Source organism: Callithrix jacchus, chromosome X, assembly GCF_049354715.1.
Source record: "Callithrix jacchus isolate 240 chromosome X, calJac240_pri, whole genome shotgun sequence".
Classification (NCBI taxonomy): Eukaryota; Metazoa; Chordata; class Mammalia; order Primates; family Cebidae; genus Callithrix; species Callithrix jacchus.
Window position 1 is genome coordinate 57,076,226 of NC_133524.1, and position 24,283 is coordinate 57,100,508.

Genomic DNA, 24,283 nt, shown 5'->3' on the forward strand with positions numbered 1-24,283 from the left:
TGAAAACAGAAGACACTTTGTTGCTGTTTTTTTTTTTTTTCATTTTTTATCTACTCTGCCATTCTGTATTTTAAAATTTAGGCCACCGATTTTCAATGTTAGTATTACAATATGAGTTACTGTTCTATTTATGATGTTAGTTGTTGCCTAAATACCTTTTTAAAAATTGTGTTATTGTTTTATAGGCCCTGTGAGATTTATCCTTTAAGGAGCTTCTATTTTAGTGTATTTTGATGTTTTTCTTAAAGATTTATAAATCTTTTTTATCATTTCTTGTAGTGCTGATTTGGTATTGTAAAATTCTATCAGCATTTGTCTGAAAAAAACTATCGCTCCTTTGTTTTATGAAGCTTAGTTTTGCTGCTTACAAAACTTGTCACAATTGTTTTATTTAAGGAGCATAAAGATAGTACCCCAATCCTTTGTTTTTTAAGGTTTCTGCTGAGAAATCTTCTGTTAATCTGATAGGTTTTCCTTTATAGGTTGCCTGATGCTTTTGTCTCACAACTCTTAAGATTCTGTCCTGCCTCTTGACTTTAAATAACCTGATGACTATGTGCCTTGGCAATAATATTTTTGTGATGAATTTCCCAGGAGTTTCGTGAGCTTCATGTATTTGGATGTCTAGATCTCTAGCAAGGCCAGGGCAGTTTTTCTCAATTATTCCCTCAAGTAAGTTTTCCAAACTTTTAGATTTCTCTTCTTCCTCAGGAATACTAATTATTCTTAGGTTTGGCCATTTTATATAATCTCATATTTCTTAAAGACTTTGTTCATTTTTTAAAAACTATTTTTTCTGTGTCTTGTTTGATTTAGTTAATTTGAAAGCCTTGGCAGGGCGCGGTGGCTCATGCCTCTAATCCCAGCACTTTGGGAGGCCGAGGCGGGTGGATCACGAGATCGAGACCATCCTGGTCAACAAGGTGAAACCCTGTCTCTACTAAAAATACAAAAATTAGCTGGGCATGGTGGCGCAGCCTGTAGTCCCAGCTATTCAGGAGGCTGAGGCAGGAGAATTGCTTGAACCCAGAAGGCGGTGGTTGCGGTGAGCTGAGATTGTGCCATTGCACTCCAGTCTGGGTAACAACAGCGAAACTCTGTCTCAAAAAAAAAAAAAAAAAATTGAAAGCCTTGTCTTCCAGCTCTGAAATTCTTTCTTCTATTTGTTCTAGTCTTTCCTTGACACTTTCCAGTGTATTTTGTGTTTTCCTAAATGTGTCTTTTATTTCCAGAAGTTCTGATTGTGATTTCCTTATGGAATCTATTTCTCTGGAAAATTCTTTTTCTTTCTTTCTTTCTTCCTTTTTTTTTTGTTTGTTCGAGACAGAGTTTTGGTCTTGTTTACCAGGCTACAGTGGAATGGTGCAATCTCAGCCCACCACAACCTCTGCCTCCAGGGTTCAAGCAATTGTCCTGCCTCAGCCTCCCAAATAGCTGGGATTATAAGCATGGACCACCATGCCCAGCTAATTTTGTATGTTTAGTAGAGACAGGGTTTCTCCATGTTGGTCTTGAACTCCTGACCTCAGGTGATCCACCCACCTTGGCCTCCCAAAGTGCTGGGAATATAGGGGTGAGCCACTCTATCTTATTGAAAACTCACTGAAAAATTCTTTATCCATGTCCTGAATTGTTTTTAAAATTTCTTTAAATTCATTTTCATGTTTCTCTTGTATCTCTTTGAATTCTTTCTGAATTATTTATCTGGTGATTCAGGGATTTCTTATTGGGTTAGATCCATTGCTGAGGAGCTAGTGTGATCTTCTGAGCATGTCATGCAACCCTGTTGTGTTATATTACCAGAATTACTTTTGCAAATTCCTTCTCAGTTGGATATACTATTTCTTCAAATTGCTCTTGAATTTTTGATTGGACTCTGTTTTTTCTTTTTAATTTCTTTTTTTCCCTCTTAGGCTTCAGACTTTAATGTTTATTTTAGCTTAATTTGATTTTTGGTGCTTTTAGTGGTGAAGGCTCTTTATGATTTCCTTAGTTATAGAGAGTCTTTGTACACTGGCTATTTCCAGATGCTGGCTGTAGTGGTTCTGTTCTTGATGTGTGGCAAGTTCACTGTCTTTTGTCGGGCTGAAATGGCAGGGATCTCTTGAAGCTTATCTCATTCTCTTGTGATGTACATTTTACCTATTTACTGGTATTTTATTTACTGAGTTGATGATTCAGGCTTCAGGCCAATAGGAAAAATATCCCTGTAGCTAAGGCAGGTGGGTAGATGTAATATCCAGAAGTGGAACAAGGTCCCAGCCTTGATGAGGGTGGCTGGGGGAGCTCTCAATTAGGTGTGCTGAGGTTTTACCAGGGTAAAAAGTGTGAGCTATCCCAGCTCCCCTGCCTGGTGAGCAGGAAAGCTGTTCCCCTCACAGGCTTATTGCTGTCTCAGGGTTTTGGCTATTCAGGTCAGACATGCACCTCTTAGCATCTGTAGGAATGTTGATGTTCCAAGTAGGGAGGAATTATGACTCTGCCTCTCACGCAATCCTCAATCTGGGGAAGTAGCCAGGGTGTTCCTCCTGTGGAGCTGTGTTCACCATAGATTGTTCCAGGAATTTAGTAAGCTTTCTAATGTGAGAGGTCAAACAGTAAATATTTTAGACTTTGCAATCCATATGGTTGTAATCACAACTGAGTCTTGCTTTGAGTTGGAAAAGGAAAAGGACCCAGGTAATGAAGGCTTTTAGTTGCCAGGCTGAAACAGTATTTTTTATTCAAGAGGGAAGCATTTTAAGAGTGTCCTATAGGTCAGAGACCTTCTGGGGTTTAGTCTTACCTAGAAAATTTGAATTCACACATTGCTTTCTCTCTTTTTTTTTTCCTTTTTATTTCTGAGACAGGGTCTCTGTCACCCAGGCTGGAGTGCAGTAGCACAATCTTGGCTTACTGCAGCCTTGACTTCCCTAAGCTCAGGTGATCTTCCCCCCTCAGCCTCCTGAGTAGCTGGGAACACAAGTGTGTGCCACCATGCCTGGCTAATTTTAAAGATATTTTAATAGTGATGGGGGGTTTTGCCATGTTGCCCAGGCTAGTCTAGAACTCCAAGGCTCAAGTGATGTTCTTGTCTTGGCCTTTCAAAGTACTGGGATTACAGGTGTAAGCCACCACACCCAGCCAACTACTCTGGTTTTTTTTTTTTTTTTTTAGCAAATGTAGCTATAGATAGTATGCAAGCAAATTATCATGGCTGTGTTTCAACAAACTTTATAAAAACAAGTGGTGGTTGAATTTGCTTCCATGGTTATTTATATCTTGCTTTCTTCCTTGTGTCCCGAACTGTTGAGATAGGCTCTGGATAGGCAAGACTCTAAACTGGAATAAGCCAGGTGGAAAATAAATGAATACAAATTATTGGCAAATAAAAAATTTGCAGCATATACCAGAATCATACAAGTGCATGACAATAAACAATTAGGTATAAAAACATTCAGTGAGTCCAATATTTGTTATGGTTTTAAAGTTTATGGTAGTAGTGTTACCAGAAAAGGGTCCCAATCCAGACCCCAAGAGAGGGTTTTTGGATCCCACACAAGAAAGAATTCAGGGCAGGTCCATACAGTAAAGTGAAAGCAAGTTATTAGGAAAGTAAAGGAATAAAAAATAGATACTCCATGCTATCCAAAATAATTTATAGATTCGATATGATTCCCATCTAACCACCATTGAAATTCTTTATGGAATTAGAAAAAAAATACTGATTTCATATGAAATCAAACAAGACCCACTACCTGACTTCAAACTATACTAGAAGGCTACAGTAACCAAAACAGCATGGTACTGGTATCAAAACAGACATATAGACCTATGGAACAGAATAGAGACCTCAGATAATAATACCACATATCTACAACCATCTGATCTTGGACAAAACTGACAAAAACAAGCAATGAGGAAAGGATCTCCTATTCAATAAATGGTGCTGGGAAAAGTGGCTAGCCATATACAGAAAACTGAAACTGGACCCCTTCCTTACACCTTGTACAAAAAGTAACTCAAAATGGATTAGAGTGTTAAATGTAAAACCCCAAAACATAAAAGCCCTAGAAGAAAATCTGGGCAATACCATTCAGAACATAGGTATGGCAAAGTCTTCATGAAAAAAAAGCCAAAAACAATTGCAACAAAAACCAAAATTGATAAGTGGAATCTAATTAAACTAAAGAGCTTCTTCATAGCAAAAGAAACTATCATCAGAGTGAACAGGCAACCTACAGAATAAAAGAAAATTTTTGCAGTCTACCCATCTGACAAAGGTCTAATATCTAGAATTTACAAGAAACTTAAACATATTTACAAGAAAAAAAAAACCCAACTTCATCAAAAAGTGGGCAAAGGATATGAACAAACACTTCTCAAAAGAAGACATGTACGTGGCCAACAAACATATGAAAAAAAGCTCAACATCACTGATCATTAGAGAAATGCAAATCAAAGCCGGGCACAGTGGCTCATGCCTATAATCCCAGCACTTTGGGAGTCCGAGGCAGGCAGATTGCCTGAGCTCAGGAGTTTGTGACCAGCCTGGGCAACATGGTGAAACCTCATCTCTACTAAAAAAATACAAAAAATTAGCCTGGCCTGGTGGTGTGGGCCTGTAGTCCCAGCTACTTGGGAGGCTGAGGCAAAAGAATTGCTTGAACCCAGGAGGCAGAAGTTGCAGTAAGCTGAGATTGTGCCACTGTACTCCAGCCTGGGTGACAGAGCAAGACTCTGCCTCAAAAAAAAAAAAAAAAAAGAAATGCAAATCAATACCACAATGAGATAATATTTTATGCCAGTCAGAATGGCAATTATAAAGTCAAGAAACAATAGATATTTCTTGGCTGGCGAGGCTGTGGATAAATAAAAATGCTTTTATACTGTTGGTGGGAGGGTAAATTAGTTCAACCATTATGGAAGACAGTGTGGCAATTTCTTAAGGATCTAGAACCAGAAATACCATTTGACCCAGCAATCCCATTACTGGGTATATACCCAAAGAATTATAAATCATTTTACCATAAAGACACATGCACACATATGTTTATTGCAGCATTATTTACAATACTGAAGTCATGGAACCAACCCAAATGCCCATCAATGATAGACTAGATAAAGAAAATGTGGTACATATATACCATGGAATACTATGCAGACATAAAAAGGAATGAGATTATGTCCTTTGCAGGGAAATGGATGAAGCTGGAAGCCATCAACCTTGGCAAACTAACACAAGAACAGAAAACCAAATGCCACATGTTCTCACTCATAAATGGAAGTTGAACAATGAGAACACATGGACACGGGGAGGGGAAAACACACACACTCGGGCCTGTTGGAGGGTGGGGGTAGATGGGAGGGAACTTAGAGGACAGGTCAATAGGTACAGCAAACCACCATGGCACATGTATACCTATACCTATGTAACAAATATGCACATGTATCCTAAACTTAAAAAAAATAATAGCTACTCCATAGACAGAGCGTCCCAGAGGGCTGCCTGTTGCCCATTTGTAGTGTTATTTCTTGATTATGTGCTAAATAAGGGGTGGATTATTCATGCCTCCCCTTTTTAGACCATATAGGGTAACTTCCTGTCATTGCCATGGCATTTGTAAACTGTCATGGTGCTGGTGGGAGTATAGCAGTGAGGGCGACCAGAGAGGTCACTCTTGTTGTCATCTTGGCTTTGGTGGGTTTTAGATGGCTTCTTTACTGCAACCTGTTTTATCAGCAAGATCTGTATGACCTGTATTTTGTGCTGACCTCCTATCTCATCCTGTGACTTGGAATGCCTTAACCATCTTGGAATGCAGCCTAGTAAGTCTCAGCCTCATTTTACCTAGCTGCTATTAAAGATGGATTCACTCTGGTTCACACATCTCTGACAACAAAAAGTACTCATTACAGTTTTCCCTTTGCAAATATTTATTCCCTGATTTAACCCATGACCACTATGACCACCATCATTCATTGATTCACCAAATATTGGGTAAATAATTTTCTTACTTGTTACTTTACGTTTATCTCAATGTTAATATTAGATGTGTTTGGGGTCTTCATTTAGAAGTCTGGTGAGGTTTTTGACCAGAAATATGCCATAGGAACTGAACAGTTATTTATATCAATTAGTCTAAGGTAAAATTTGTTTCCTCATACAACATTTCACTTGAAGTCACAGTTTCCAAGGACCTATAGGTGACAGTAAATGAAGATTTATGTTATGTGTATAATACACACACACACACACACACACACACCCTGCCAGTAGTAAATACTGTAACAGAGGGATGGAGGCACGAAAGGAAAATAAATCTTGGGGCCCCTAAATCACTAAGCTAAATGGAAAAGTCAAGCTAGGAACTGCTTAGAGCATACCTGTCTCCCATTCTATTCAAAGTCACCCCTCTGCTCACTGAGATAAATCCATACTTGATTGCCTCCTTTAGAGAGGCTAATCAGAAACTCAAAATAATGCTACCATCTGTCTCTTATCTACCTATCACCTGGAGGTCCCCTCCCCACTTCAATTCATCCTGCCATTGCTTCTAGTTATGCTGTCTTTTCAAACCAAACCAAAGTTCATCTTAAATATGTCAATTGGTGTTTCATGTCTCCCCAAAATGTATACAACCAAACTTTGTTCTGACCACCTTGGGCACATGTCTTAAGGACCTTCTGAGGCTGTGTCATGGGCACGAGTCCTCAACCTTGGCAAAATAAACTTTCTAAATTAACTGAGACCTGTCTCAGATATGTGGGGTTCTCAGAGGGTAGGTGAATGAAAAAAGGGGGATAACTTATCTAAGTACAGCTTCATGGAAAGGCTCCAGAGATAAGTTATGAAAGTTTAGAATAATCAGCATGATTTTACCCAGCAGATGGAGAAAGTGAATTCCAGGTAGGAGAAACTAAAAAATACAAAAGGAAGACTTGGTATGTTGGGTGACATGGCCTGAAGCCAAATGAGCAGGAAACTGTAATAAATGCTGCAGAAGTAATAAACAGAAGAGGTAGAAAAGGAAAAGGACCCAGGTCATGAAGGCTTTTAGTTTCCAGGCTGAAAAAGTGTTTTTTATTCAAGAGGGAAGCATTTTAAGAGTGTCTTATAAGTCAGAGACCTTCTGGGGTGCAGTATCACCTGGAAAATTTGAATTCACACATTGCTTTTTCTCTTTTCTTCCATTTTATGACACTGTCAATTATTAGTTTCTTATCAATTAGTATCATACCAATATATTAATAGTCAAAGCGTTTTCGGATGGCGCCACAATGGATACATGAATATACAGATGGATTTTTCAGATGCTCTGGCAGAGCAAATACCAATTTTATATAAAAAGTTAGCAGAGCCAGTTGAAGAAATATGAAGGAATGCTTCTAACTATTATATCCTAATCACAAAAGCAGACAGGACAATGGATGAAGACAAAAGCAAATGCAAGTTATCACAGTCTGGCCCTATACAACTACTAGGGCAAGCGAGGAAGGAGAAAAGCAGGCCTAGGTCAGTTTAAAAATGCCATGTAAGTCAGGTAACCTTGAAAACAATCATACACTTTGTCTCAGCAAGGCTGAAGCCGCCTTTGCAAAACTTGTAACCGAGGAAATTATGAAAGTTAAAGAGATCAGACCTAACTCACTCTCACTGCATCTTGCTTCTAACCTTTAAGCTGTCCTTGTCCATTCCTGGGCATAGGCCGAACTAACCTTGGGAAGGAATTTAGTTTACAGTTTAACTTTTAAAAACCATTAATCACCCTTTCCTGAAGGAGAAAGCAAAACAAAACAAATCACCCCTTCTTGCCTGGGGACCAGTCTGAGTCTGCCTTTGTAGGACTAACAAATTAGCTATAAGATTAGAAATTATCGTTTGGGGCCATGAAGTCTCTGGCTGCAAGAGTGTGAACCTCCCCAAATTGCTTCTTGGAATAACATCACTATTGCAAAGCCTAACATCAGTGTTTGAGATATTTTGCAGACCCTGCACTCCAGGCACCAACTGACCCCACCCAGACCGGTAATCTGGCTCAACCAGTTCTCTGATCACTCAGGAATAGAAGGCAGCAAGAGAAACTCACTTTGACCCCCTACGAGTTCATCTCCAATCCGACCAATTAGCACTCCCCACCAAATTATCCTTAAAAGCTCTGATCCTAGGGAAGGCTTGGAGAGACTGATTTGAGTAATAATAAAACTCCAGTGTTCCACACAGCCTCTCTGTGTGAATTACTCTTTCTCCATTGCAATTCCCCTGTCTTGATAAATTTTTCTGTCTAGGCAGCAGGCAGGGTTTCTAGGCAGCTGACAAGGAAAACAAACAAAAACTTGCCCTACAAACCAACAGGGTGGAGGTCCGGATAGGGGCAGAAGAGTGAGAACTAACAAATCAGCTCAAATTTTGATCTCTCCCAGCTTCTTTCCAAGTGGGAATAGCTGGGAACCTTTCCTAGCAGATGAGGCCCTTAGGCTAGCCCCTCCCTTTTTTCAGGCTGGTACTGCCCTGGAGAAACTGGCTTTCAACTTGTAAATGGGGCTCTATTGTGTGGTAAATTCCCCAGGTAGGGAAAAAGGCCGGATGACAGGACCCCCAGAGAGACACCGTCTGATTGGCTGAGCTGCAATGTGTGCAGGGGGTTGGGGTGGGGGTTAATTGGTGTGTTCCTGAGTTTGGAAGATGAGAGTGGAATGGTGTGTGAAGGTGTGGGCGGGGGTTTGTTGAGTGGATGGGTGAGGGATAGGGGTGTAAGCGGAGCTGGGGGTTGTGTTTTTGTGGTGACTGGGGACAGAAGATAGGGGCATAGTGTGGAGAAAGAGTCAAACTCTGTAAAATATTTGAAAAGATTTATTCTGAGATAAATATGAGTGACTATGGCCTGTGACACAGCCCTCAGGATATCTTGAGAACATGTGCCCAAGGTGGTCAGGGTGCAGGTTGATTTTATACATTTTATGGAAAAATGAGACATCATTTAAATACAGTTATAATATACAATGATTCGGTCCAGAAAGATGGGACAACTGGAAGGGGGGTACTTCCAATTTATAGGCAGATTTAAAAATTTTCTGACTGACAACTGGTTGAAAGAGTTATTATCAATAAAATGTAGTGTCTGGATTATAGTACGAGGTTGTAGACACCAAAGTTTCATCATCCTGATGGGGCCTCCAGGTAGAAGGCTTCCGAGAGAATACATTATGTTTCTTATCACATTTAAGGTTTGTGTTTACGTTAATGTTGGAGGATATAATGAGGCAGGTCTGATCTGCACCTCCCCCACCCCCACTTTCTGTCATATCCTGAACCAGTCTTTCAGGTTAAATTTTAGAGTGCCCTGGCAGAGGAGGATGTCCATTCAGATGGTTTGTGGAGGTGGGGGGCTCATAATTTTATTTTGGGTTTACAGTAGTTTAGTCTTTTATGAGAATGAAAGCGCTGGGTATAGCTGGCTGGTTAGTGTGGGTTGGCACTCCACAGTTGATTTCCAGCCAGTACAGGTGGCTTGGGTTTGGGATGACTCTGCCTAAGCCATTTCCTGTGGAATTGTTTCTCCTTGTGGTAGGCAATGAAGGGTCTTTACTGAATGGATCACTTTTCACTTTTTCTGGTCCTTATAGCTCCCAGTGTGTGTGTAAGCCTAAGGCCACAGGGATTCCCTGTATAGGGTAGTAAATGGGAGTGAGAGTAATTACACAGATGTGTATGGTTCTCAGAATGAAAACTGTGTCACAGTCCAAGTCTTTAATGGCTTGGTTCAAGAATGAGATGTTTGGGAGAAAACATCTTGGTGGATAGTTTGTATAAGTTGGGAATCATAGCTTTTATGAAATTTTGATAGATTCTGGAAACACTGTACATTGTTTGGAAAGGAAATTCGGTGGAAAAACAGAGAATTGAATAAGTGTGGAGCAGGCCCTAACTAAAGAACTCTTGTTAAACTATAAAGAACTATGCAGTGATCTCACTTATTGACCTTTTTAGATCTATTTTCTTTTTTGTCCTTACAACAACTATATCTAACTAGAATTATTCTGAGTGACTGGTACACAGATATTTCTACTATTATTAATCTTTATAACCTTCGCATTGTTAGAGACATGCTTTTGATGAATTAACTATTTTATTTAAAAACATTACATCTCTTATGAAAGTGCACATATGTAAAAAAGAGAGGAATTTTTTTGTTCCATTGCAATTATTTGAGGAAATTAAAAAGCTGCCTTCAAAACAAGAGGCAAAAACAGAAATGATTCTAAAAGTTAATGTCCTAATGATCAGTGGAAAAGGGCAACTTCAGTCAGGTAGAGAAACAATTTTGAGTTGCTATGGTTACTGAGAGAAACTTTGAACTTAATAGAGAAGAAAAAAATATCATAGAAGAAGTGAGCATATTGTTGCTAAAATAGTTTTACCAGCCACTGAAATTTATTCTCTAAAGGGAAAAGAAGACTTTGTCATCTTTTTTGAGGAGAGCTGCTACTTATATATTTAGTTTTTTTGAAGATAGCAATGGCCCATGACTGTTTCATTGGGAAGAGTATTAAATAGTCTTTGAACTCAAATAAATGGACCAAAATAAATTTATCAGTATATATTCAGTAAAATAAGATTGATAGCCAATAATTAAAGAAAGAAAAAGCACCACATTTGTTCACAAAGTACCAATATTTGTTCCTTTAAAACACAGCTTTCAGTGGAGCTGTTACTTATTTATGTAATTTTTTTTGTTGAAATGTATAAAATAAAATTCCCTAAAAACTATAATAAAATCAGAGAATTGCACACCTCCTTACCAGAGACTGTAAAGCATCTATCAAATATGGTGAAACTGGGACCAGGTCAAAGGAGCATGTTGAGCATATCTTCTGTAATCTCACCCTGAGTCTAGAACTCCAAAGGAAGTATCCAACAATGTTTTACCTGGAAAGATAAGAAATATTTATATTAACAGCTCATCCTATTAAAATTCATGTATAAGTACACAATATATTGAAATGAACTAATCTGACTTTATCTTAGAAATAAGCCTGACAAGCTCCAGTTTAGCTTTGTCCTTCCTGCCACAGCCCTCTCAGGTGCATTACTGGGTCACGCTGTATTCAGAGCCTTGAATTGCTGAGGTGTGGGTCACCTGTTCTCAGTACCTGTAACTGCTGTAACCATATCCTGCTTGGCAAGTCTACCTGCTATTGTGACCCCCGCCCCTTGGTGATTGATTGTATGGAAAGTCCCCCCGCTACCCTCCTTGATGATTGTATGGAAATACTCTTAGTAACCAGCAACTATGGGAACCTCCTGCCTCCTGGTTATCAGCTTCCTCCTACTACCTTGCTTGTTCTGCTTCTGTAAATTCCGCTTCTGCTAGACTCCCCATACCCTCTCTTCTAGGTTAGGTATAAAAGGAAATCAGAAGGGGACGAGAGATTTTGAGCAGGAGCTGATTCTCGGTCGCCGGTAATAAAGGACTCTCAATTGGAACTCAGAGTGCGGCACTATCCTTCTAACTCTCTTGGGTATAACAATATGTGAATGACAACGTTCTTGGTTGCATTGTTCATAATAACTAAATTTTGAAAGTTTTCCCAATATGTATCTACAAGGATTTGCTAAATAAATTACGCTTTATTCACACAATGGAATACTATATAAAGAAGTAACTCTGCATAAAAGAACCTACAAACATGTTAATGTTCTATTAAGTGGAGAAATTTATAAAGGAGGATATATACTATAGTTCCATTTTTACAACTTTGTATATATGTACATAATTGCATTTAATGTACAGGTGTATATATGTATAGGTATCTCTGCCTTTCTAGTCCTCTCAAGTGTGCATGCATGCACACAAATACACAGAAACTGCTATGGTTTGAATATTTCCTCTAAAACTTATGTTGAAACTTGATCTCCTATGGGGCAGTATTCATAGGTATGGCCTTTCAGAGGTATGGTGATTGAATCAGAGGGTTCTGGCCTTGTGAATGGATTAATCTGTTGATGGGTTATGATGGAAGTAGAAATGGTGGCTTTATAAGAAGAGAAAGAGAGACCTAAGCTATCATGTTAGCATACTTAGCCCCCTTCCATGTGATACCCTGTGCTATCTCAGGACTGCAGAGTTTCTACCATCAAGAAGGCCCTCACCAGACGTGGCCCCTCAATCCTCAACTTCCCAGACTCCAAAACTGTAGGAAATAATTTATAAAAATATATAAATTTTCAGGTATTTTGTTATAAGCAACAGAAAACAGGCTAAGGCAGGTGCTATGAGTGAGACTGAACCTCCAGAGTTTATAATCACTTGATATCTAGAAGGTGTGTTCAATTTGACATAGTCCAACCTTGATCAGACTGTTGATGGCCTACATGTGATGTAGGAAATACATTGGATATTGTGTGATTGTCTTTATCAAACCATAAAGCTAGACCACACTGCTTTAGGCCTAGACAGAATTTCCTCCACAGGGAATATGTTGCCACTGTCAGATTTAATGTGTGAATAGGAAATCAAGACCTAGGAGGCAGGCCTTACATTGAATACAAATGAAGAAAAAAATACTCCTTCCAGTATCTGGGGCTAGTGAAAAATTTGGCCTTGAACTCCACCTTGTGGAAAGATGTGGAGATGCTGTAAACACTTCCTGTGGTTGGAAGGTGAGCTGTCTGAAGCCACGTGAAGGGAGAAAAGAAAGACAGACAAACAGGAGAGTCAACTTGGTAAGAGACTCTGGGATGGGCCTGTGCCTGAATAGTTGTAGTTGTATTCAGTGTAGCATTTTCCTTTTCATACTCCAAAAGTTTCAGTAAAATCTTACAAATGCTTACCTTATGCCCACTCTTAGGACTAAATAGAAAAGAGGCCATCCTGTTGGTTTCACAGCAGTCACCATGAAGAACAGCTGTTCCTAGCAGAGATGATTGCCCAGGGTTTATCACCACCAGAAGCAGGTACATGCTACCATCACAAGACTGGAGCAGAAGATGATGAGAGGCTTGCTCTTCAGCAGATGTGAGGATAATAATATTAAGGATAAATCTGAAAGCTCTATAAATGGTGAAACCCTTTTAATTATTAGTATTTACCTGAGGATAAGATTCAGTGAAGTCCATATGATTTTACGTGGAGCCTTGCAATAAGTTTGTCTCCCAGCCTCCTGCCACTCCAGCCCTAATATACATATACTCTTTACACTTCTAGACCTTTAAAACATGCATCTGATCCTATTGTCACTGCTCAAAATCATCAATACTTTCCCTTCTGCCTGCAGAATAGATTCCAAATTCCTTAAATCTTCATTGAAAGGCCATTGTCGATTACAATATTAGATTAAACTCAACATATATTTCCAACCTCAGTAACCTCTATATATCTTTTCACTATCTTTAGGTATATGAGAGTCCTAACTGTTCCACAAAACCCAACAGTGTAATTTGGCAAACAGTAATTCTGGCTTTTATCCAGCTTGGCCCTGCTTTTCATTTTTCAAGAGGTCTGAGTCTGCATTGGTTACCAAGAGTTTCTTACTCAAGGTATGGCAGTCAGTAGGAATTTCTGCCAGAGTATGGTGAACCAATCATTGAGATTCTCCAGTCCATCATGAATTATTCAGTGGGAGAATAAAAGTGGATGAAGCATCACCATCTTAACCCAGAAACCAAAACACAGTTCAAAGAAAAGTACACTAAAATAATGAACCAGCCAAAAAAAACCCCCAATATTCCAAGTGAGATTTATTTTGTTGTTTTTTTTAATTAGTGGCCTTTTAAGCTGCAAAATATAATTGAATATGAATTAAACAGTAAACACATAACTGACTCATTTGTCTATTTTTCTCAGAGACAAAGGTACAGTGCTAGTTCCCTGTGAAGGCATTCTAAACCATGTTAAAACCTGTCTAGTTTGTAACTGGCATTTAGAATTTGTATAGGGCTGACTTTCTGCCCAGAAACTGATGTTATTATATATCTTCTGGCTATATTAAACATGATTTTTTTCTTATATGTTTACATCAGATCTAAAGCCCTCACAAAACATGAAGACATATTTAAATGTAATCGTTTTTGCTGATTCTCTGGACATGACCCTAAGGTAGATAAAATTAAGACTTCATTAAGAGTTGGTCATTTATCCAGTGTCTACCTATGATCATTGTTGTCCACACACTGACTTAAAATTGCCTCCTCACGATTCATGGCACCGCATTGTCAACAACTTCAAAAGTGTTTTCACACTCATTTTGCTTGGATCCTCACTAAACCTTGTGATGTACTTGGAGCAGATTCTGGTTCCATCTGACACACCAATGTCACTATTCTGAAGAGAAGTCTGGAATTCTCTAGTAAAATAAAAAATGTACCTACCCTACGACCCAGCAATTCTAGGCATATACACAACAGAAACTCATGTGCAAAAGGAAAAATGTGTAAAAATATTTTAGAAACAAGTACTGAAAAAAAAAACACCTCAAACTGACAATTATCTAAATATTCATTCTTTGGGAATATATACATTGTGGTATAGCCACAAAATGGCATTTTATATATCCATATGAAAAGGTAACAAAAATAGAGCGAAAAAAGTGGGATACAGAAATACTGGCATAGTACACTATATGGGTAAAAGTTTAAAATATGAAAACCAGATATATTTTGGGGATAAACATATAGTGAAAAAATAAACTTGTATCAACTACAGTTCAGTGACAAAAGGAAAAATGGGGTTGGAATAAAATAAGAACTAAAAGTATATCTCTAACATTTTATTTCCTTTACAAAAAAAAAGGCAGGGGGGACAAAAGAAGGAGAAGGAGCAGAAGCAGTGTGGCTTGGGAGTCAGACATACTGATTTAAGACCTGACTCCTATAGGACCTTTCCCCTCTCTGGACCTGTTTCATACTCTGTACAAATGAGGAGGTAGACTAGATAATCCCAAGGCCCGCATAGCTCTCAAATTCTGTTGTTCTGACCTTACCACCAGTCCTTGTCTGTATATGCTTATATCTTTAATTTCCATATACCCAGTCAACAATCTTCTATTCATCTAAGTAAGAAACTGGCATTTCCTCTCCTGGTACAGAATGTTATGGGGATTAAAAAGAAAAACAAAGAAACGTATTAGTTAAAATCTTTTTTTCCTCTTTTTGTAAGTGCCAGAAAGTGAAAGCAATATATTGGCTAATAATACTGGAAGAAGCAGAGGGAAGAAGAGGTCTAGAGCCTCTCTAAATCCACAGATTCAAGATGGGCACAATGGCTCATGCTTGTAATCCCAGAACCTTGGGAGGCCAAGGTGGGCCAATCACCTCAAGTCAGGAGTTCAAGACCAGCCTGGCCAACATGGTGAAACCCTGTCTCTACTAAAAATACAAAAATTAGCCAGGCATGGTGGTGGCCGGCACCTGTAGTCCCGGATACTCTGGGGGCTGAGACAGGAGAATCGCTTGAATCCAGGAGATGAAGGTTGCAATGAGCCAAGATCACACCACTGCACAAATCCAGTCTGGGAGACAGAGTGAGACTCCATCTCAAAAAAAAAAATTGATTCAAATGTCATAATCATGATAAAGTTTTTGCTTGTTTCATTTTGTGATTTGTTTTTCCCCCTGTGGTACCTTTATTCTCATGCATATCTTCTCCATAGACTTTCAAAGGTGGCCAGTTACAGGTCCAGATTTATGACATTGTTAATGTAAACTTTGAACTACCAATAGATGAAAAGTTCCTCAACTTCAAATCACAAAAACTACAGCTCTACACTCTCTTATAATTCCTATCATGGCATAGATGAGCACTGCAGATATTAAATTGGTTTCTGGATTTTATACTTATTTCCTATCTGCATTTTCCTGCAAGAATAATATTCGCTCACTGATTTATGGTAACATTGCTTTACACTTAAATATCCCATTACACCTCACAAGTGTTTCGTTGTTCATTGTATGACTAGAGCATTACAAAAAGCCTGTGAGGTACATGGCTTATCAGTACCATATGCCACCCTCAATTACCTGTGCATTTCATTTTGTTTCAGGAAATAATGGGTCCAAAAAGAAGAAAAGTTGACTGATTTCCTCTTGTCTCACAGGCAATAGATGGTAGAAGCGGAGCAAGAAGGTTCTCTAGTATCTGCTGCTTCCCCGTGAATTTGTTCACAATGTACAGCTCAGTGGTGCCTGATAAAACATCTTTGTTGTCCTGAAGCTGGCCAGAGATAGACATTTGACTCCATGGTTACTTGGAGAGGTAGTACATCCTCTCAGGGTAAATGGGCTCACCCTGGAAAGTACCACGGACCACCCAGGATCATGACAGCATTCCCAGCGTCAGAAGTAACATATGGAGAAACCCCTTATCCTGAATGCATCTAGGTCAGGTTTGAGCTGTAACTCCTGCCCAGATTTAGAGGAACTAGAGCAGGAAGTTTAGGGTCTGGTATTGGGATCCCAAGGTTGGAGTTCCAGCCCCGCTGCTGATTGGCTGTAGGACCTGGGAGACCTGCCACTTCCCTTCTCAGTTTCTTTTTGTGAGAAAAGAGAGGCAAGCATCTGACCTCACAGAAGCACTGAAAGTTATCATCTGAAAGAATGGCCATAAGATTGTTACTGTCACCTCAGTTCTCTTCTTCTCCATTGCTTCTATAGACTCTCGTAGCAAATCCCTTATATTTGTCTTGAGAAGAAAATACCCAGGGCCACTATTGCTTCTCTTAGCCAGCCAATTTGTCAAAAAATACTTTCTGATGTCCCAGAAAGAACCTTATCTGTGCTGGGCAATGTCTAGGATATGGGGAGGAATTCAACCACACAGCTGTTGCCTCTGAAGAGATCACAGAGAAGCTGTCATTCTGGGGCAACAGGAGGTAGCAGCAAATACTGTAACAAAGGGATAAAGGATATAAGAGTACAAAGGAGTGATCAACTGACCAAGCTGGGGCATTAATTAAAGACTTCAGATATGAAACATTTAAGTAAGGTCCTAAAAAATTGAGCATGTTTTCACCCAGGTAATGCAGTGAGAGGAAGCACCTTCCAGGCAGGAGAAACAAGTACAAAAACCAAGAGACTTGAAACAACTTGGACTGTTGAAGGAAATGGCCTGAAACATAAGGAGCAGGGAGTAGTGGTAAATAGTGTAATAATAAATAGTTAAGCTAGAAGGCTGGAAAGCAGGCAGATCATGAGGGGCCTTGAATGCTGGGCTGAAAAGGTGGTCTTCATTCCAGGCAAATTATATAATGCTGTCACGCAGTTCAGTGACCCCATTTGTTATGCAAAATTACAAACTACATTTCCATTCTGTGAAACTACCCACTTTAAAAGGCATTATCAATTTCAGACAATACTGATATGTTAATATTTATTCCAAAAGCTGCCTTTCCTTGTGCAGGGTGATAGTTTTCAACAGTCACTCTTGAGAGATCTGCTTTTTGTGCCCTGCAGCTAGTGGTACTCGTGTGTGCAGGGCACTCACATTTTAGTGAATGAGGAGAAAACAAGTGAGTGACAGACAAGGAATAAGAGGTGAGGTTGAGAGTCGCCTATTACGGACACAAGAAGGAAGCCAGACAGGAGAATCCTGGAGAGAAAAGCACCATCAGTCTTAACGTCGCTGTTCTGGCCCTGGGAACTAACAATTCAGACGTCCACTCAAGAGACCTAATCTGAAAGTTGGTAATTTCAAAGATGACAGGAGGATAAATTTACAACAATGGGAAGAAACCAGCAAAAAAAGGCTGAGAATACTCAAAATCAGAACGCCTCTCCCTCTAAAGATGATCACAGTTCCACATCAACAATGGAACAAGGCTTGATGGAGAACGAGCGCATCCCAATAACAGAATCACGCTTCAGGGAATGGATAATAAGAAACTTCTGTGAGTTAAAAGAACATGTTGTAGCCCAACGTAAAGAAACTAAGAACTTTGAAAAAAGGTTTGATGAAATCCTATTGAGAATAGACAACTTAGAGAGGAATATAAGTGAATTAATGGAACTGAAGAATACAATACAGGAACTCCGAGAAGTATGCACAGGTTTAAACACTCGAATTGTTCAAGCAGAAAAAAGGATATCAGAGGTCAAAGTCCAACTTAATGAAATCAAACAAGAAGACAAGATTAGAGAAAAAAGGATAAAAAGGAAAGAGCAAAGTCTCCAAGAAATGTGGGACTATGTGAAAAGACCAAATTTACGTCTGATAGGTGTACCTGAATGCAACAGAGAGAATGAATCCAAGCTGGAAAATACCCTTCAGGATATTATTCAGGAAAATTTTCCTAAACTAGCAAAGCAGGTCAATATTCAACCCCAGGTAATACAGAGAACACCACAAAGATATTCCTCAAGAAGAGCAACCCCAAGGCACATAATCGTTAGATTCACCAGGGTTGAAACGAAGGAGAAAATACTAAGGGCAGCCAGAGAGAAAGGTCAGGTTACCCACAAAGGCAAGCCTATCAGACTTACAGCAGATCTCTCAGCAGAAACTCTACAAGCCAGAAGAGAGTGGGGGCCAATATTCAGAATCTTCAAAGAACAGAACCTTCAGCCCAGAATTTCATATCCAGCCAAACTAAGCTTCACAACTGAAGGAAAAATAAAAGCTTTTATGAACAAGCAAGTACTCAGAGATTTTATTACCACCAGGCCTGCTTTACAAGAGCTTCTGAAAGAAGCATTACACACAGAAAGAAACAACCAGTATTAGCCTTTCTAAAAATATACCAAAAAGTAAAGAGCACCAACATAAGGAATTTACATCAACGAATGGATAAAACAGCCAGTTAACATCAAATGGCAGTAACCCTAAATTTAAATCGACTAAATCCCCCAATCAAAGGCACAGCCAAAACCCAACGGCATGTTACATCCAGACCTGTTTCACATGCAAGGATACACAAAGACTCAAAACATAGGGATGGAGAAAGATTTACCAACCAAATGGAGAGCAAAAATAAATAAATAAATACATAAAAAGCAGGAGTTGCAATTCTCGTATCGGATAAAATAGATTTTAAAGCAACAAAGATATAGTGGTAAAAGGATCAATGCAACAACAAGAGCTAAAGATCCTAACACCCAGATACATAGAGACTTAGATTCAATGAGACAGAAAATTAATAAGGATATCAAGGACTTGAACTCAGATCCCGAAGAAGTAAACTTAATAAATATTTATAGAGCTCTCCACTTCAAATACAAATAAATATTTATAGAGCTCTCCACTTCAAATACACAAAATATACATTCTTGTCAATACCACACCACACCTACTCATAGGTTTAAATGAAACATTGATTGGCCATTATTAATACCCATTTTTTTTCAGAATAAATCAATATTTCCATTCACCCTCCTTCTTTTTCTTCCTCTTTCTTCCTCTCTTTACTCACTTTTTTTCTTTCCTTCTCTCAAAAAAAAGAAAAAAAAAAGGTGAGGTTTAGAAAACTTTGGGGTTCTCTACCCTTCTCCCAGCCATCCCACTATTCTTCAATTCTTTTCTCTCTTCCCATGCAAAATGGAATCTCCTAAGAAACAGTCACACTCTCACGCAGGGTAACTAATAGTATTCCAAGTATCTGAGGATTGGAAAGAAGTGGGCCAAGAACCATTTGAATTACTGTCTGGGTGAACCTGATCCTGTGTGCACAATGATTTGTCTACTTTAGTGTTTAAGCAAGAGGGGGCCCTAAAGCCAACGAATATCCACAGTAATTAACAAATATTCAGCAAATAATAAATAACAGATGTCTATTGGAACCAACAGTTTCAATAGCCCAGTTTCAAAGCTACTGAAAATCCACAGTGGCTTTGTGGAAATGGGATACAATTAGCCAGACCTCGCCCATAAACTGCACACTCGTATATCTAATAACTGCTCAACAGCCTCACTTAGATGTCCTAAAAATACCTTCAAACTGAACTCTCTGGGTGAGTGGGATAAGCAAAGGCTTTGCAAGGTCAGTACTATGCCAGGGTGGGGCTTGATTACTGAGGACCCTGCTGAGGCCATCTGCACCAGAAATATTTTGTGTTCCATAAGTAAACACTGGTAAGAAGAGGCAGGTCACTGAATGGTAGCATCTGGGTAGTGCTTGGGCATGTATATGTAATACTGAGGACTGATATAAGAGCTGTAGGTTCACTCAGGCTCTCCTTTCATTGGTCCTGACTTCCTTCTTTTATTTTAGTTTTTTAGAGATGGAGGTCTCACTATGTTGCCCAGACGGGAATTGAACCGCACTCAGGGATCCTCTTACTTCAGCCACCTCAGCAGCTGGAAATACAGGCAATACACCAGCAAGAGCCTCTAATTTCCTTCTGTATGCATAGTCAACCATGTTTTGAGCTAGGCTTTCAGCAGCCCACCTGCCTTCTCTCCCGTTCACGAAGACACTCTTTTGTGACACTTCCATTTGTTTTCTGCTGTGTTATAGGGTGGGGACAGAAGATTTTAAAAAATAACCTCTTACCTTTTAGGTGTTTGCTGTTGGTCTGATGATCTCATTCATAACATTGGGGTGGGTTGAAAGAAACCATATTGTCCCTTAAAATCTTTCCAGCTTTAGAGACGTCTAAGGAAGAAGTGAGTTGCTGGTGCTCAGACTGGTGGACACATGACTTTGATACAATGAAAACAAAGTCATGTATGGGTTCTTGGTGGTTTATTCAAAGGAGCTGAAAAGCAAAAAAAGTACAGTGAAGGAGTTGACATTTGAGATTAAGTGAAAAATAAATTGTCACATAGATTTACGAGGCAGGACAGAGGCTGAAAAGGACTTCCAGGACATTACACTCTTCATTTACCTCCTACCTCACTGGTAGTGACTTCTCAGTCTCGTTTGTGTCTCCTCTTCTCTCTGATCACTTTAAGATCCAGGGCTCTGTCCATGGTCTTCTGTTGTTCTCTATGTACACCCACTCCCTAGGGTGATCTCATATAGTCCCACGGTTTTAAGTATCATTTACATGGAGAAATTTCCAACTTATATATCCAGCTTAGCCAGACCTTGCCCATAGACTGCACACTCGTATATCTAATAACTGCTCAACAGCCTCACTTAGATGTCCTAAAAATACCTTCAAACTGAACTTGCCCAAAACTGATGTCCTAGCCTCTCCTATTCCTAGCACCCATCCAAACCACAGCCTTCTTCATCTCTATCAGTGGCAACTCCATCTTCCCAGTTGTTTTTTGGAGCCATCCATGACTCCTTTCTTTCCTTACATTTCACTTGTAGTATGTGAGAGAATTCTACTTACTCTTCCTTCAAAATATACCCCAAATTTAAATATCTCTCACCACCTCCATTGTTACCTCTCAGATATCATCATTTCACACACTGGATGCTACAATACTCTAGTTTCCCCACTTCCTCACTTTCTCCCCTATAGCCTGTTCTCAAAACAGCAGAGAGATTTTTTAGAAATATAAGTCGGGTCAATTCTCTACTGAAAATCCACAGTGGCTTTGTGGACATGGGATACAACACCCAGGTTATACTTCAATTATGAACTTACTATGCGGCTTCAGCTCTCACTCTTTAGGAGATTGCCTCAGCTGCTGAAAGCAACCTTGTCCAAGGTTACACCCCTTCCTGAGGCAGCACATATCCAAAGACTGATTAATATAGGAGTTTAAAGGCCTGCAAATATTGCCCCAACTCTGAAGGGCCATTCTAGCTCCACAGCTTCCTGTGGATGTGACTGATGCTGCCATTGAGTCTTTTTCAGAGCTTCACTTCTTTCTTTGTCTTCCTGCTGGTTTCCCATTTCTTTCCCAGGTACTGACCCCAAGGGCACTGCTTAATACATTTTCTACAGGATTAACTTTGTTTCAGGGTCTGTTTCCTGAGAAAACCCAACTTGTGACAGGCTCCCCATTTCATGCAGAGTAAATGCCAAGTCTCTACATTGCCTTATATGATTTAGAACCTATTTCTTCTTTGACTTCTCCTATGTCTTTCTACTTCACCTATGCTGCTACACCTAAATCAGCCTCCCTGTTAATCTTTGAACATGCCAAAGATGCATCTATCTCTTAGGGCCTTTCCTCTAGCAGTTCCTTTTGCCTAGAAAGTTATTTCTCTAGATATATGCTTGGCTAACTCACTTCCTTCATTTATTTGCTCAAATATTACCTTCTCCATGAAGTCCACCCCAATCTCCCTATTTAACATGGTGACCTACCACTTATCTTACTTCTTACCTTGTTCTTTCTTCTTTTTATAACAGTTATCACTTTTTTGGCATCCCACATAATTTACTTATTATATATTTTTTTATTGTTAGCCTCTCCTTGCTTGAATGCAAGCTCCATGGAAACAGGCATGTTTTGTTCACGAAATATCCCAAATGCCTAGTATAGTGCCTGGAACAAAGTAGGCACTGAATAAATTTGTTGAACAAATGAATGAATAAAGTGGATTTAACAGTAGGAATAAAGTGCGTGTAGAAAGAGAGTGACAGAAAGGGAAGAATATGAATGAGTCATGGAGAAAATCACAGCTATGAATCACTTGGACTTCTCTCTTGGTGCTACTTTTCTTTATGCAAATATTAGCAAAAAAATAATAATTAGAGTATTACTTGGCATCAAGAGACCTAGTTTCAGTCGAGCACTCTTACTTGCTGTGTGACTCTAATTTCCCTTTTCTCTTTAATTTCCTTATCTGAAAAACGGAGTTAATAACACTCAGCTTCCAGTATCCTGTGAAGATTAAGATGTGCCCAGAATATAGTAGCTGTTCAACAAATGTTTACTGAAATCCTGACATCCTCTCGAGGCAAATGATTTAAACTTAAAATGCAAATGTCTTATAGTATGTGCTTGAAAATGTAACTAGAAAAACAGGTATACACATTCATTATATTATATATGAGCTTCAACTTTGTTATATACCTGTTTCATAGATTTGGGGTACAGGAAGAAATCTGCCCCATTTTCACTGAATCAGTGACCTCTTACCCACTTTACTTGCTTTCTAGGATAACAGTAGAAAACATATTTAAGGCCAGACCCAGTGGCCTGTAATTCCAGCACTTTGGGAGGCCGAGGCAGGCAGATCATCTGAGGTCAGGAGTTCAAGACCAGCCTGACCAACATGGTGAAACCATGTCTCTACTGAAAATACAAAATTAGTTAGGCATGGTAGTGCATGCCTGTAATCCTAGCTACTTGGGAGGCTGAGGCAGGAGAAATGCTTGAACCAGGGAGGCAAAGGTTGCAGTGAGCCAAGATCATGCCATTGCACTACAACCTGGGCAACAAGAGCGAAACTACATCTCAAGACAAAACAAAACAAAAATTAAAAACTCCCAAAAAATACCAGAAAACAATAGAGATATAGTGTTAGCTGTGCAGAACAGGAGAGAGGAATCACAGGCCCTAGGTCTCAATGTTAAACACATTACTGAAGTAATAGCTATGGATAAATGGCATCAGCCATTCCAACCTTTCAACTTTTTTTTTCTCTCTAGAACACTCCTTCCTCAAATCATTGTATGAGCTGGCTTCTTATAATTTAGTTATTTGCTAATATCCCATCAGGCCTTTCTCTGACAACCTTTTGCTGAAGTAGTGCCCTTATTTCAATTATTCTCTATCCATTGCTCTGGTTTTTTGTTCTTCATACAATTTATCACTCTCTGAAATTATATTGGTTATTTGTCTACATCTTTGTTGCTTTTCTCCCCTCTAAAAATGTAAACTCCCTGACAGAATGAACAGTATTTATCTCTTTCATCACTACTGGGTAAATCCATCCAAAAGTAGCTGAAGGAATGAATGAATGAGTGATTGCATTCAGGGTAATACCCTGCTCTCTTAACTGCCCAGTAATGTTATAAAGATTAATGAGCTCTCTGGGAAAACAATCTCAGTTTTTAGGAGAGATTAAGAGAGCTATGTACATCCAAATAATTATTTAAATAATTTCTTTCATATTTCAGCAACAGAATTTCTAGACCTATATTCACTAGTTAAATGTCACTGGAGCATTGCTAAATATAAAGGTTAACCAAAAGGACATGCAGTCTACCCTATTGAGAACTAAAAAGAATTCACCTTTATTAAACATCTGTGCTGCACTATGTTGCATGCTAAGGATATAGTTTCTCATATACCTCAACAGAACAGAGCAAAGACTGTTACCTTCACTATCAAGATGAGGAGTAGACTCACAAGGATTAGGTAACTTGCCCAAAGTTACAAAGCTAGTAAAACCTGAAATTAATGTCCAATCAGCTGAACTTATTATTATTTTTTGCTTATTTCATCCTCCCTTGGGGAGCATG

At 39.1% G+C, this 24,283-nt stretch overlaps 1 long non-coding RNA gene across 1 annotated transcript; it reads right to left on the reverse strand.

Moving 5' to 3' along the window:
- Positions 1-10,771: 10,771 nt before the first annotated feature.
- On the reverse strand, positions 10,772-20,609 carry LOC103790253 (uncharacterized). Its single transcript, XR_013531455.1, has 3 exons — positions 20,461-20,609; positions 12,815-12,894; positions 10,772-10,909 (listed from the first exon to the last, which is right to left on the reverse strand). It is a non-coding gene; the product is annotated as an uncharacterized LOC103790253 (long non-coding RNA).
- Positions 20,610-24,283: the final 3,674 nt, after the last annotated feature.